We start from the raw sequence: 14,876 nt of genomic DNA, 5'->3' as shown, positions 1-14,876 counted from the left end.
ATTTATCTTGAATGACTACATTTGCAGTTGGCTTATTGGGGGTGGGGTGGTGTAGTGGTGACTGGGGAAGAACTGAGTTCAGGGGATTCCCTAGTGTCCCTGTTAGGCCTTGAGGATGGCCCCAAACCAACTAGGTAGGATTCATAAACACGTTCTAATTGTTGACCTGTGGCCACACCATGGTACCTCTAAGCCAGCTGCCCACTGGACTCCTATAGCTCTGAGGCCCCAGCTCACTTAAGAAGTAGAAAATTTCCCGAAGTCCAGGTAGAACACTATGGGATGCAGAGAAACTAAAGGTGGTATTTGGGGAAGGAGCTGTCTTAGTCTCCTCAGACCCCAGGACTCCCTGGAAGATAGGGTTGGATGCTCGAGTGCCTAGTCTTGTAAGTTTATTTGAAGAAATGAGGACAGAGTATCTTGTAGCAATTCCATAATTTCCAAGTGTTTCCCAGTCAGTGCCTTGTCAGAATTGGGTTGCTAACTGTTTTTGACTTAAGGTTAAAGGTATCTAGGCATATGGATTCCAGATAAAAAGCTGGTATGACCCCAACTCAGAAAAGATGGCCAGGGTTGACAATAGAGACTTCAGCCAGCGTCAGACCTTGCTGGGACTCTTAGGCTGAGTCGAAGACTCCATTGTGTGCCCTTAGAAAGTCAGGATCCCATAAAAGGGATTTAAGCAAGGGCAGGAGGCTGGTGACTAGATCAGACTATCTTTAAAAATAACTCTGGCCTACAGACAAGAGCCTGGTTGGGACTTCGGCATGAAGTTCTAGTGACCTCTTAGAAAGTTGTAGCTCCTCAGGTGAGAGGGTGGGGGTGAAGGAAACGGGTCTGGGGAGTCAGAGTGAAAGAGATGGGTTCAAGAAATTCTTAGGAGATAGAACTAGGTTACAGGAGAGAAGCAGAAAAAAAGCTTTTGGTCATCTAGTGGTTGTCTTTAGGTCCACAGTGTGACATCAACTGAGACATACTTCTAGTTCCTTAGAGGCAAAAAAAATTAGACTACAAGCCGAGAAGCAGGACTAAGAAGGAATCCTGTAAACTCTGCCACCTCTTCTGTCCAGGGTTTATAGCTGGAAACAAAGCAATAGAGATGACGACAGAAGTGTCCGTAGGGGATAAACTACTTGTAGGCTACTGGAGGCCTCAGGAAGAATATCAAGATATGGGTGGACTATCAGATTGGGGCAGACAAAGTGAGATGGAGAATGGGCTGTTTAGCTGTGTGTGTGTGTTTTTTTTAATCTAATTAGAGAAGGTCAGAGGGTAGAGATGGATTCTAAATTCTAGAGAAACTAGACTCTAACTATGGAAAGTGTCCAGCAGCACATAAGCTGAAGATAGTGAATAATGTCTGATAAAATAAGTCTCCCGAGAAAAAAGTGTTTGCATTCACCTTTCCCTTCTGTTTCTCTTGTTCAGTTCCTGTCACTGTGTTAATTGTATAGAGGGTCTAGTTAGAAGCTGGCTGCTGACCTTACTCCATGAAAGCCTTCTAGGATCTGCCTCAGTGGATATCTGAGGCCAGGGAAGGATGCCACAGGCTGAGGCAGGTATCCCCAGGATGCCCGGGAACCACCTTGGATATCCCCTTCAGTTCACCTCCCAGGTGTGTGGCTCCCTGAGAGCCAAGGTATGGGGAGAACTTGCTTGTTCTAGAATCAAGATGGAAAACAGGGCCTTACTTCAGTTGTGGTTCAGGACTTGACCCAATGGCTTTTCTTGCTCATTTCCTATCTCTTCAGAATTAACTGCAGCAGGTAGTGGCATCTGGGGACCCAAGCTATGAGCGTCCTGGCTCCTGACCCACTCAATGCTGTATGTGGAAACTTGTCTTCAGAGCCTGCTTCCTGGTTCTATCAAACTTGTTCGCCTTCCCTTCTACCTGGGGCCTCTGTTCCTGCCAACCATGGAAACGAGGGTAATGGCGGCCACAGCTCTTGGCATCCGGGCACTCTGCCTGCTTGTATGTTGTCTCCCAGCTATGCCAGGCACTGGAACTTGCCTGGTGAGGTCCATTAGGGTCCCAGCTGGGCTGCTGGCTTCTCTTCAAAGCTGTTTTGCTTCTCCTGCCTCTGAGCCCTAATTTTTACCTATTGCGATTTGCTCATAATCCAGTGGATGGGGCAGTCTAAGGTCTAAATCTGCCTAATACAATCCCAGTTTTCCCTTCACCCTAGTCATGTGGGTCAGGTTCTGGCTGATAGTAATAAATGTGGCTGGAACTTGTCCGGGCCCACCCCTCCACTAGATTCACTTATGTAAGCCTCTCTCCTTCCTGCCTCTTTTCCCAGGTCATGTCTCCTAAGAACTCTTGGCCCCAGGAGTTACTTTAGAATTCTTACGTGGGGAGAGCTTGTCATATTTGTCATGCAGCTGTGTATGTGGAATATCAACCTAAGCAGTAGACCAGGCACACGGCATGCCTGGTGTTAGTAGAAATCACGAGGAGGCCAAAGTCCCTTAATACTGTTGCTTCTTGGTCCCATTAGAGAAGGTGGGACCTCAAGGATACCCCTTGAACAGGGGTCTTCTAGATCACAGCAGACAAGCACTTCGTCCTCTCTTGGACAGAGATCAGAATTGGCCCATGGCCTGGACACCACTGTCCTGCCATAGTTATCCCAGGAGATGTTCTGTCTTGCCTTACTCTGCTTAGGATCTGTCCTTAGAACAGCCAAGGTCACTTAGGAAGCCTCCTTAAACATCTGTCCCACAGACCTTCCAAGTCTGTCACCCTAGAACACATCACCTAGGGTCCTGCCTGTCTCTTCGACCTGAGAAACTTCCTGGGGGGTCTCTCTTCTATTAAAAACTCCACACACACTACTGGACATCAGCTTTGTCATGGCCTGGGATGTAAGAGAGCCCAGTCTCTGACTTTACGGAGCTCAGTGCATAGTAGTATGTGACATCCCTGGGCTGTGCCAGGTAAAGCCTACATTTGGCATGGGAAGCTTACCAGGAAGCTCTGACTCTGATTCAGAGATCAGAATTGCATTTCTCCCCAGGGAAGAGCATCTCTTAGCAGAGGTCTTGTGCAGAAGTTAGGGCTGCAGGCACCTTGCAAAGCTTCTTTCAGGGCTGGGTGCCTCCCCGCTGAGCTGATTAGAAGCAGGTGTACTCAGGTACCCACTGGCTCACAGGGCTGTGTCTGCTCAAAAAATGCACATTGTATATGGCAGGATCTCTCTCAGAGTGGAAACATGGCTTAGGTTTTCATCTTCTACACAGCCTTGCTGGTTCCCCTCCCTTCTCTCCCATACATACTTCCCCTTTGAACTTGCCCTTGGGTTGCTAGAGGTCCATCCAGTGTAGGTTTCTGGCTCCCGCCTGCTTTGGGTAGGAGCCCTAGCCCTTGGATCAAGCCTTTGGCTGCCTTCCTGTACCTCAGTGTTCTCTCTATACCAGGGCCCATCCCGATTCCCTGCTGCCCATGACATATGTTCTCCAGGGCCTCTCATCTTTCTCTTCCGCCCTCCTCTCTTGGTCCTCAGACTTGCCTAATATTCTCTTTGTGGCCCAGTACCTGGGCTGTTGACTATGTCCTACCTGTTGCCTCTGACCTTTTGGTGTGGCTGCTGCCCCTCAGACTGCTCTGGCCCCCTTGTTGGTAGTCTACACCTCTGGCTTTGCTGCCAGCACCTGTCCTATGATGGTATAGACCTCAGGACTCCTCCTTGAACGAGGGTCTGTGTTCATGGGTGAGTCCAATGTACTAGTTTCACATCTAGACAGCTTTCCTTTCTATCCAAGAGTGAGACTGAAGCTCCCTAAATTTGCAGGAAGAGAAGGTTGTAGCCTTGCTGGGGGCACTGGCTCTCCAGGAGTGGCATGTGAATCTTTCTTGTGACCCTGGATTAGGCAGTGCCTGGGGCCCTAGCAGCTGGGTCTCTTGGCCTGAGTTGGCAAGGGAGGCTAAGGCCAGATACAGAGGGTGCTGGGCTAGTATGGCAGCTGATCTTGGCCCAGACTCTAAGGGTGTCCTAAGCACATCACGCATAGTCGGGGCAGCGGGTACAGACTGGTATCCCTTCGAGTCTTATACCCTCCCCACCCTTTCCATATCTCCAAAGGAATGGTCTTGGAAGTATAAGAGAACAGACGCTGGGAATACTGAGCATGGATCTACTTCCAGGTACAAGCTGGTTTGCCTCTGGCCTTCTAGACTAGCATCCCCAGGAAACAAGCATCATAGGCCTGGAGAGGCCTGGGAAGACAAGACCTCCACAGACTTCTTGCAATTCTAGCCCTAGGATGTGCTGAGGCTGAGGTAGAAACAATGACCCAAGCAGGAAGGCATCAGCTGAGTGTAGGTGATAAGCCGAAGGAAGGAATGATATCTCTGGGATCTATCTGGACCCAGGCAGCATTTCTGGCCATGGGAGAATTTGTTCACAAATGGCAGAAACCGGAGAAGGGAGGGCAAGAGGCTGAGAGGGTACCAATATACTAGAAGTTCTAAGTTTTCTATATAGATCTGAGGTCTGGCTGAGCATGGAACAGAACACAAGATAATAGAATCATAGCATAATCCATGGTTGCTAGAGTGAAACTCACCTTGGAGGGCTTGAGCCAGGGGGCTCTCATGGACAAGACTGGGCCAGTCAGGTCTATCTAAGCATCTCATGTTCCACAGCAGAGATTTGCTGAAGTACTTGGTGTCCTAGTCATACTTCCAAGCACTAAAATGTAATAGTCTAGGAGGTGGAAATAGGCTACCAGCATTAGACCTTTGTAGAGAGAAGTCTTGAGGCACTTCTCCTGGGTGCTATGGCCTCCTGACCTCTCTACCTTCGCAGGGAGATCAGTGCTGCTTAGAAAGTCTGCTCTGATACAGTGAAATCCTAACAGCGGGGGTCTAGAGCAGGGATTTTTTCTAGCAAAGGGCAGCTCTAAGTGTAAGCCTGTCCAAGCTGTCACTCACTCCTGGCTTCAATACCACCTGAAATCAGGCTGAGGCCACAAGTACAATAACTCTCAAACACAGGGGTGCCTTTCTTCAACCTGAGGCTTTCAGAGGGGAGAAGGGGGTATGTGGGGAGGGTGAGCAGGAGGCAAGAGATTGGGGCTGGGAGAACCAACCCTCTACGGCGGCCAGACCTAAGGATGGTGACCGAGATGGTGGAAGGAGGTGCTGCCATCTTCAGCTTGTATACCCCCAACTTGTGGACTTTCTTTTTTTGCGGTACACGGGCCTCTCACTGTTGTGGCCTCTCCCATTGTGGAACACAGGCTCCGGACGCACAGGCTCAGCGGCCATGGCTCATGGGCCCAGCCGCTCCGCGGCATGTGGGATCTTCCCGGACCGGGGCACGAACCTGTGTTCCCTGCATTGGCAGGCGGACTCTCAACCACTGCGCCTCCAGGGAAGCCCTGTGGACTTTCTTTGGAACCCAATAAAGATCACTGGGTGGACTAATCTGGCCTGAAACACTGGCAGCGATGAGAAGGCACCAGAAGCAGAATTTCCTAGAAGTTTTGTAGACGGTGTTTTAAGTCAACAGTCTATATTTGAACTAGAACTTGTATCAGCTGAGCTCGAATCAAAGCTGGAGACCACTGGCTTGGATGCGGGCCCCTGGTCCACGTGCTGGCAAAGCTCAATACATCAGTTTGACTAGTGGTGGTCCTGCAGCTGGTTGTGGCATCAGGATGCCGAACGATCGTTAGATTCCACAGTCACTACTATGGAGCAGCCAAAAGGTCTTCCCAGCAGGCATGAAACTGCCACACGAGAACCAGGGATCTCTTCCTTTATTTCTTCCTGGGAGCATCAACCTTCCCTGTGAGTGGGATCTCTTCCTTTATTTCTTCCTGGGAGCATCAACCTTCCCTGTGAGTGGTTCCTGACTTTGTTCTTCTGGTAGAATCTAGGACAAGCAGGCAACTGAACAAGTAGAGTCCAAGCAAACTCTGTACCCATCCAACCAGGCTGGTGTACACAATGGCTGAGGCCATGAGGCCCTAGACAGATGTGCTGAGAAGGCCAAGCCACATCTGCCCACGGGACTAGCAGCCCTAGTGTGGGTTCACACCTGACTACACACTCGGCTCCTGATCCCTCTGAGAACCTGCAGTAGTTTCACATAGACTGTGAACCTGGTGCTAAAGCAAGACTCTGACACTCAACAGAAGTGGCTTCTCACCTGTGGCCCAAAGCTATCTCTGTGTTCTTACTACAGCTCACAGACATCTATTCAGGTAAAAAAACTCCATATGTACACTGGAATTTGGGTCTCTGTATATATCTAACTGGTCTGCCCTGACCTACATCATACATTGTCTTCCATTCACCATATGTAAGGTCCCAAGGGCACCCAGTAGCATCACTAGGGGCTGGAGTCTTGTGCTAACAAGATAGAAGACCACCTCAGCACAAATATCACCATGGTGGGAGGCTTGGACTCAATATCCAAGACCATTGCTCTGACCTCTGCTTTACCTGTATAGGTTCCAGAATTCTTGGGAACATGGAAGGAAGACTTGGGCCAAAGCCAATGTGAAGGACAGAAAAATCTAGCAATTGTGTTTGGCTAGAGGCCAAGAATGAGTAGATCAGGGCCCGGACTACACGAGCCACCTGTCCCCCATCCACGAACGCATGCCTGGAGGGCATGAGCCAGCATACCATAGCCTCCAGTTGCAGGAGACCATGTGAACCCATGGCCTGGGGTGGGGAGAGATGGGACCCGGGAGTAGCAGATAACATATCATATAGCCCTGCTTCTGCACTAGCACGGGGCCGTGGCAAAAGGACTGCAGACGGAATGGGAAGCACTATGGTCACGAAGGGCAGGGGTGAAGCGGGGCTGTACATTGTAGTCTGGATCACTGGGTATCATCCTAACCAGGCTGTAATAGCACTTTCTTTTCTCGCTTACCCTGTTCTCTGCCCAGAGCCAGGCATTGCCCTGGCACCCTGGTGATGGTGGCCTTGCAGCCCAGGCCCTAGGCATGGAAGCTGCCTGTTGATGGTGGCTGTGATTTGGCTTCAGGGATGTTCCCTCGGTGGCTCTATGGACAAAGGCATTCTCAAGGGCAAAAAAACCAGTAGGACAGCATCTGTCTGAAGCCTGGACTGTGGCCCTCCCTGAGGAGTGGCAGAGACAGCAAGGGACTTCCATCCTGTGCGAACAGGTAAGAGCCAAACCTGGGGAAGTCAGGGTTGTGTGGATGAACCTAGCCATGCTGGCTGTCTCTGACCACCACTTGTCTGAGGACTTCTGCCTATACCTGGATTTTTACCATTTTGGTCCTGGGGGAAGCAGCACCCACTTGTCATTACAGAAGCAAACTCAGATACCCCCTCTTGCAGGTAGAATGTAGACATGGGACCAAGGCTCCATTGATGTGCCCTCCTTGGATTTGGAATAGAAGCCAATGAGGCGAAGCTTCAAGGACTCTGGATGATAACCTTCTCTCTGCTAACTGTGACAAATGCAACAAGATCAAGTTCCAGGCAGCACTGGGGATGGCCACATCTGCCACATCAGCAGTGTTGGCTACAGCATCTAGTACTCAGTGGTGGGGCTGGGGTATCCTCACCAGACAGGTCTGCTGTGTGCCAGACTCCAGCTCTCCTGAGGATCCTGCAAGCTACTCCCAGTCCTCATGAGTTCCTTTTTCTGCTTGTCTGAGTTCCTCTGCCTGTACCTGCATTTTTACCGTTTTGGTCCCAGTGGGAAGCAGCACCCACTTGCCATTACGGAAGCAAACTCGGATACCCCCTCTTGACTTATCACCAAGAACCTTGCCTGAGAGAATTGCAAGCTGGGCTGGCTGGCAAAGGTTTTGTTTTTGTTGCCTTATAACCAAGAACCTTGCCTGAGAGACTTGCTAGATGGGCTGGCTGGCAAAGAACTAGACCTTAAAGGAAATGGACTGCATTCTGGCCAGTTGGGGCTGAAGGCGGTGATAATGCAGCTGGTATGAAGGTGTGAGATTCTCACAGCCTGTGGCATGTGGAAACAGAACAGTGGCTGAGAACGATGGGCTTTAAGCTGCCGAGCGACCACTCAGATTGGTCTTGTCACATCTTTCATGCTGCTCAAAGGGAGTGGTCTGTCACCCAGAGCCGCGCTTCAGTGGACACACTGCTGCTGGGCCTTCCTTACATCCTTTCAGTAAGAAGCATAACACCCGGTGGGCTGTTTTTGGTCTTTGAAGACAGCATGTGCCGTATCTGTTCCGGTTTCAGTGGTGACCTAAAAAGGCTGGCTTTGAGTGGCACCCAGAGCAGGATGTAGCTCTGCCCCTTGGCTCCCAGGATCCAGCAGAATGTTGGTGTACAAGTGTCTGTAGCAAATCAGGATGCATTATGGAACTCCTGGCAAGCCCTGACAGGGGCGTCCACTGAGATTCTCCTGAGGTTTTAGGGCAAAGTGAGGCTGCCTTCTGCAAGTAACTGTTCTTGAAGTGGCACTTGACTTGCTATTTGGTCCCTGGTAGAAAGTGGATACTGCCTACACAAACCAGCTGTGATGTACCCAGCCATCATTGGGCATGCCCAGTGGTTCATCAAATGGAAGTTCTACATAAGAGCAGGTCCAGGTAGGTCTTAAGAACACATGTAAATTACATGAGTAGTTGGTTAACATAACGACTATACATGCCACCTATCCCTCAATCCATCCTTATCTCATGGAGAGAAACCTAAAAACAAGTCTAGACAGTATACTAGTATCAGCTGGATAGACTGCTATAGTGTTCTAGCCCCACTCAAGGTGACCTTGAAGGACCACAGAAAAGGAAGCCTTTCTGACAGGCAGGACTTTGGGCAGGCCATTTTATCTCTTGCCTGGAAGGGCACATGGTCTAAAAAATCTACACAGACCTGTGAAGGTTAAGGCGATGACTGCCAGTCATGGACTTGGGAGCAAGATTATATGATTAGTGACAAGGAGGCTTAGGGAAGAAGAAGTACACAGGTAAAATTCTTAGAATACATCCAAAATGTGGCGCTATCCCTTGCGAATGCTCACAAAGGCCCCACTCTGGAGAAGGCTCTCAATTAGATGAGCTAGGCGGTCTGCCCTCTGATTGGTCAGCCTCCTTCCTCAGGCACCCCAATGCTTGCTTAAAGGACTCATGAATGAAGTGGTACGGGGGCAAGATCGAGGCCATGCATGAATCAACTTCTCATATGGACTGAACTGGCACATACTGAGACCAACTTGCCAGCAACAATGACCCTGAGCCCCCCAATAAAGTACATAAACCTGGGAAAGCAGTCAGCTACCTGATGGTGGGTTCCCTTCACTGGACTCATATAGAGCTATTTGCCATTACCAGAACAGATAAATCCAAGGAATTATACCTTTCCCTGCCCACCCAGTATATTAAAAGCATCCACGAACTTGAATATCCTCCATCCACTGCATCTGATGAAGGAACTAGTTTCTTGGCGTAAATCAATAGGCTGAAGCCCATGGAATCCTCTTGTGTTCGCATGCATCCCACCTCCCAGAAGCAGCTAGCCTTATAGGACTGTGGAATAGTCCATGGACACTTCCATCATTGTGCTACCTCGGATTCACTGCCTGGGAGGTTGCAATACTATCAGAAGCTGTGGTATATGTTCTAAACCAGAGACTAATGAGGTGCTGGTTCCCTCATAGCCAGACTGCCGAGATCCAGTTACTGAATGGTGGAAAAGAAGGTGGCGCCTCCCACTGTAACAAAGGTTCTATTCATTAAATTTCCCCTTCCTAGGTTTCTGGCCTCTGCTAGGTTAGAAGCGGTAGTAGTTAAAAGAGAAAGGATTTTACCAGACAATGCAAGTATCATTGAACTAGAGGTAGAGACAAGCTCTAGTCATTTCTCTGCTACTTTGAACAGGAAAGGTGGGTTGGGGGCAGGTTTACAATGTTGGCTGGGGTGATCTTGTCTAGGAAAACAAGATCACTCTATGCAATAGAGGCAGGGGCTGTACAGGCACAATCCAGGCAATCCCCTGCCAAAACGCCTTGTACTCGGGTGGGTTAGCAGACCACAGCAGCTCCTACTAGCAGTGCCACCACCAATATGATTCTCAGTAATGAAGGTCCGGATCATTCCGCCATCTAAATAACCCAATCAGCTGAAGCGTCCTGAAGGCAAAGGGGACAATGAAGTCTGGTTTGGAAGATGGGTCACAAATAACCATGGCCTTGTTCTAGTAAAATGTCCTTACAACGATCGTAGTGACTTATGTTTCCCCCCTTATGTAAGGTATCATGGGGACAGTTAACACTTTAGTCCACAGGTCACAGTATGACAGGATTGGGATAAAACTGAGTATCACCTTATATTGGATTACAGTAGAATATAGCTGACTTGGATACTCCCCTTGCTAGGGGGACCAGAGAATGGGTATCTAATAATTGTATCACACTTCCTTGAAGTATAGAAGAGTGGATGTTGATGTTAGGTACCAAAAAGGGGTGGACTGAAGTGAACATTTAAGGATGACTTGCTGTGAACTTGGCCCTCTGTCTAGATGTTTGCCCTTTGGATGTGTCAGTGTCTTATATGAAACTATAATTTGCCTCAGCCAATCCTATAGCTCACGCTTGAAGGTGAAAGCAGTGGGATCTTGAAGCAGTTCTGGGCTGTGATTTTTTTGGGGGGTGGGGTGGGGAGGAAGGAGTGTTCTGGCTGATCCCTGTTATCTGACTGAGTCATTACATGGGCTATATATTCTAATTCCTTTTCGGCTTAAATTAGTGTTTCTGATCAATATAGCCATTGTGTTACAACACTGAAGATACTCTAATGCGTGTTCTTTGGCCTTGGTTAAGGCACTACCCCAGGCTGAAGGCCCAGCCTGTCCCTTTAAGCCTGTATGACCTGTCACAGCTCTGACCTTTTAAAAGCCAGCTCCTCTTCATTTGCTGTCTAATCTTGATACCTACACACAGACAGCATCTGTCAGAGCATGGTTAGATCTGCTCATGAGCCTTCCTTTATGGGAAACTGGTCTTAACTGGTCTTGGAATGTCTAAGAAAGCTATCTTCAGCAACCCCTGTCCTGCTGACCTCACACCCTGGTTATGCTCGGAACCCCCCTTGACCACCAGGCTCAGTGCCCTGACTGCCCTTCACTTTTATCCTAGAGAAACTCCACCAGGAGTTAAACCAAGCCAATGCCCCTCTTGCCCCTGATTGTTCTGTGTCTCTCACTCCTCTGACCCAGAGGCCTTATTCTCACCTGTGCTTTGCCTGCATGGCTCAGAGCTTGGGTGCAAGAGGCTCAACCCTTCAACCCTTTTCCAAACCCAGAGGAGAGGAATGGTCTGATCCTGTCCTTTGCCTTGACACCTTCCTTCTAGGGCTCCTGGGGGCTGTAAGCAGCTTGAACTGTAAGAATCAGTACCTTTCCTTCCCTCCATCCCTCTCATGAGCACCAGGACCCCACCAGGCTTGTCCCCCTCTCACTCTAGCAAGGGTTTGCTTACTCTCTAAGTACCTATTTAGGTTTGCGGGATGTGGATGGATTTGACATCACTCCTCTACTTAAGGACCTCAGTACGAGGTGGGGGTAAAAGGCCCCTGACTAAATTTAATAGCAGGTGTGAACCGGATGTGCCAGACGTGGAGTAAAGGCTAAGAATAAGAATCCTTTTTGTAGACCAGGAAGCGGAGAGTCATACATAAGTCCCCCATCTACCACTGCCTCTGTCTACCCTGGATTGCTGCCGAATCATCCTAGTCGGTCTCTGGGTTTCCATTTCACCCCCCCATTCACTCTCAATATTTCAAGTAAAACTGTTCCAAGCACACACCAACATAGTTCTTCCCAACAGAGCCCATGGCTCCTAGTAGAAATTCGGATGCTCTGTTCAAGAGGGCCGTGGTTCACTCCACTGACTGCTGTTACTTCCAGAAGCCGCTCTGATGCATTTACACGTTACTGGGCTGTTCCCTTGGCCTAGAGCTCCAAGGCAGCCCTGACGCCAAGGAGGCAGCAGCAGTGTCCAGCATGAAGGTTGGAAAGACTCCGTCTCCTCGTTCAGATTGAAAATACGTTGACTGGCAGATATTTTTCTCACCCCTCTGTCCCCAGTCCCAACAGAAACTCTTCCTGGGCCACCAAGGTGCTGCGAAGTGTCTGCCATGCCATTTGGTGACCTTTCTAGGGTGGCAAGGAAGGAAATGTAGGGCTTATCAAGAGATGACCACAATAACTAAGATTTACTGGGCACTTAGGGTGCTTCTGAGTGCTTCACCGGCACTAACCCAGTGAGTCCTCATGCTAACACCACAGAAGGTGCTACCGTCTCATTTTGTAAATGAGGAAACAGGCCTGGAAGAGGTAAGTAAGTTGCTCAAGTTTATATGGTTGGGAGGTGGCAGAAGCAAGATACGATCTTAGACTGTCTAGTTCTAGGGTATTGGGGTTCTCTGGAGAAACAGAACCGATAGGATATATAGAGATCCTTATTATAAAGAATTGGCTCCCATGATTGTGGAGGTGGAAGCGTCCCATGATTGTGGAGGTGGAAGCGTCCCATGATCTGCCACCTGGAGACTCGGGAATGCTGCTGGTACAGTAGCAGCCCAAACTTCAATCCCTGAGAAGCATCAGCAGGTGCTGCTGATGTTAGTCCTGGTCTGAGTCGAGGGCCTAAGCACAAGAAGATGGATGTCTCAGGTCAGGTGGAGAGCAAAGGAGACCTACCTCTGCCCTTTTTTGTTCTATCTAGGCCCTCAGGGGGTTGAATGATGCCCACTATAATTGATGAGGGAGATCTTTACTCAGTTTACCTATTCCAGTGTTAATCTCTTGCAGAGACACCCTCACGAATACACCCAGAAACAATGTTTTAACAGCTATCCGGGCATCCCTTAGCCTGGTCAAGTTGATACAGAATTAATCATCAAAGGTGTATACATTTTTCCCCCAGTGAAAAAAATTCAAACATAGCCCAGCTGACACTTTTACAGGGAACGTCAATACACTATTAACATTTCACTAAGCTTGTTTTTATCACTTATCTGTGCATTCCCATCTTATATATACTTTTTATTTTGGCTGTGTCGGGTCTTATTTGCGGCACACGGGATCTTTAGTTGCGGCAGGCAAACTCTTAGTTGCCGCATGTGGGATCTAGTTCCCTGACCAGGCTTTGAACCCAGGCCCCCGGCACTGGGAGCGTGGAGTCTTAGCCACTGGACCACCAGGGAAGTCCCCCATCTTATTTTTGATGTGTTTAAAAATAAGTTGTATATATTTGTATACTTCCCCTAAATACTTCAGCATGAATATTTAAGGTTTAACATTTGATTTTTTCACTTGATATAAAATTGGCATGAACTCATCTTCAACCAGCTTGCTCTACTGCTTCTGTATACGGCACAAAACCAACCAGGCCATCCTACAGTTGTCACTTTGTGACGGTTTACTGAACTGCCATGTGTGAAAGGATCAGGTCTTATGAAGGTGGATAAAACTCCCTGCTAAAGGAGTTCACACTAAATGCAAAACTGAGCAGCACGTAGTGAGAGGAATGTGCAAGTACAGTGGAGGCACGGGATGTATGAAGCTGTCCACGCAGAGGGAAAATCAGGGAAGGCTTCACAGAGGAGGTGCTGGGTAGAAATTCAAAGTAAGACTTTGGCAACTAGTCAGGGATGGCTCCTTGGGTGGAAGGCATGGCATGTGTGAAGGCAGGGAGATGTGAACTGGGGTGGCTTACACAGCTGTAGGCAGAGCATAAGATGGGCATAACGGGTGTTACTCTCCTACTTCTGCAGTGACAAATGACCACAAACTTGGTGGTTTAAAACAAAAATTAATTTTCTTACAGCACTAGATGTCAGAAGTCTGTAATTGTTCTGTCTGGGCTAAAACAAAGGTGTTGGTGGGGCCACTCCTCCAGAGGAGAATCCGTTTCCTGGCCTTTTCCAGTGTCTAGTCTTCCTGCATTCCTTGGCTTGTGGCCTCCTATCTTCAAGGCCAGCAATGGCTGGTGCAGCCTTTCTCACGTTGCACATGTCTGACGCCGCCTCCATTGTCACATCTTCTCTGTCTTGCTAGTCTCTTTGTAAGGACCCTTGTGATTATACTGGGCCCTCTGGGATAATCTAGGATAATCTCTCCATCTCAGATCGTTAAATTAATCTCATTTGCCACGTGCCTTTTGCCGTGTGAGATAACAGTCATAGGTCCCGGGGATTGGGATGTGGACATCTTTGGAGGAGCATTATTCTGTGGGCCAGTGGGGGACTGGGTGGCCCGGACCATCAGGGCTATGGGAGCTGAGCTTGGCCTGAGGCTTCTAAGGGGGAACAGCCTTGGATGGACTCGACTTGCTAGAGGAAGGGCTGGGTTGAGTGTGGAGTGCGGAGGAGGGGCAGTCCAAGCCTGGCCATGGTCTTCTCTACCTGTCGGCTTGGTGCAGAGGAGAAGCCCCAGAGGAATTTGCAGAATGAACAAAAAGTGAGGTGCGTCTGTCTGGCTGCCAGATGGTGGGGGAACAGCCTCTCTGGTGAGCCAAGGTCAACCTGGGAGGGAGCTGTGGACCAGGCAGGAGGGTGACTCTCCTGGGAGACCCTAGCGTAATGCCCCCTCTCCACACAGCATGAGGATTAGGACAAGCCTATTACTGTTTCCTTGTCACTCTATCACCCATCTAATGGCCGTCAATAGTAGCTGAATGAGAATTGATGGGGAGATAGATTTAATTAACCTGGTGTCAGCAGCTGCAGGCCACCCTTTGTGTGTTAATAGAGCGGCTGCTGGTCCTCTCCCACGCTTTGCTGGGAGCCCAAGGCCAGCGGAGCAACTGGGCATGTCAGCCGAGGTGGCCCGGCAGAGGGGAAGTGGGGGCTCAGCCTGGGCCGGCTGCTCCCCTCCTCCGAGAGCAGGCGGTCACCTTGTCAGCCTG

This window comes from Mesoplodon mirus (genome assembly GCF_964341445.2).
Source record: "Mesoplodon mirus genome assembly, chromosome: 2".
NCBI classification, from domain to species: domain Eukaryota; kingdom Metazoa; phylum Chordata; class Mammalia; order Artiodactyla; family Ziphiidae; genus Mesoplodon; species Mesoplodon mirus.
This window is presented reverse-complemented; position numbering follows the sequence as displayed.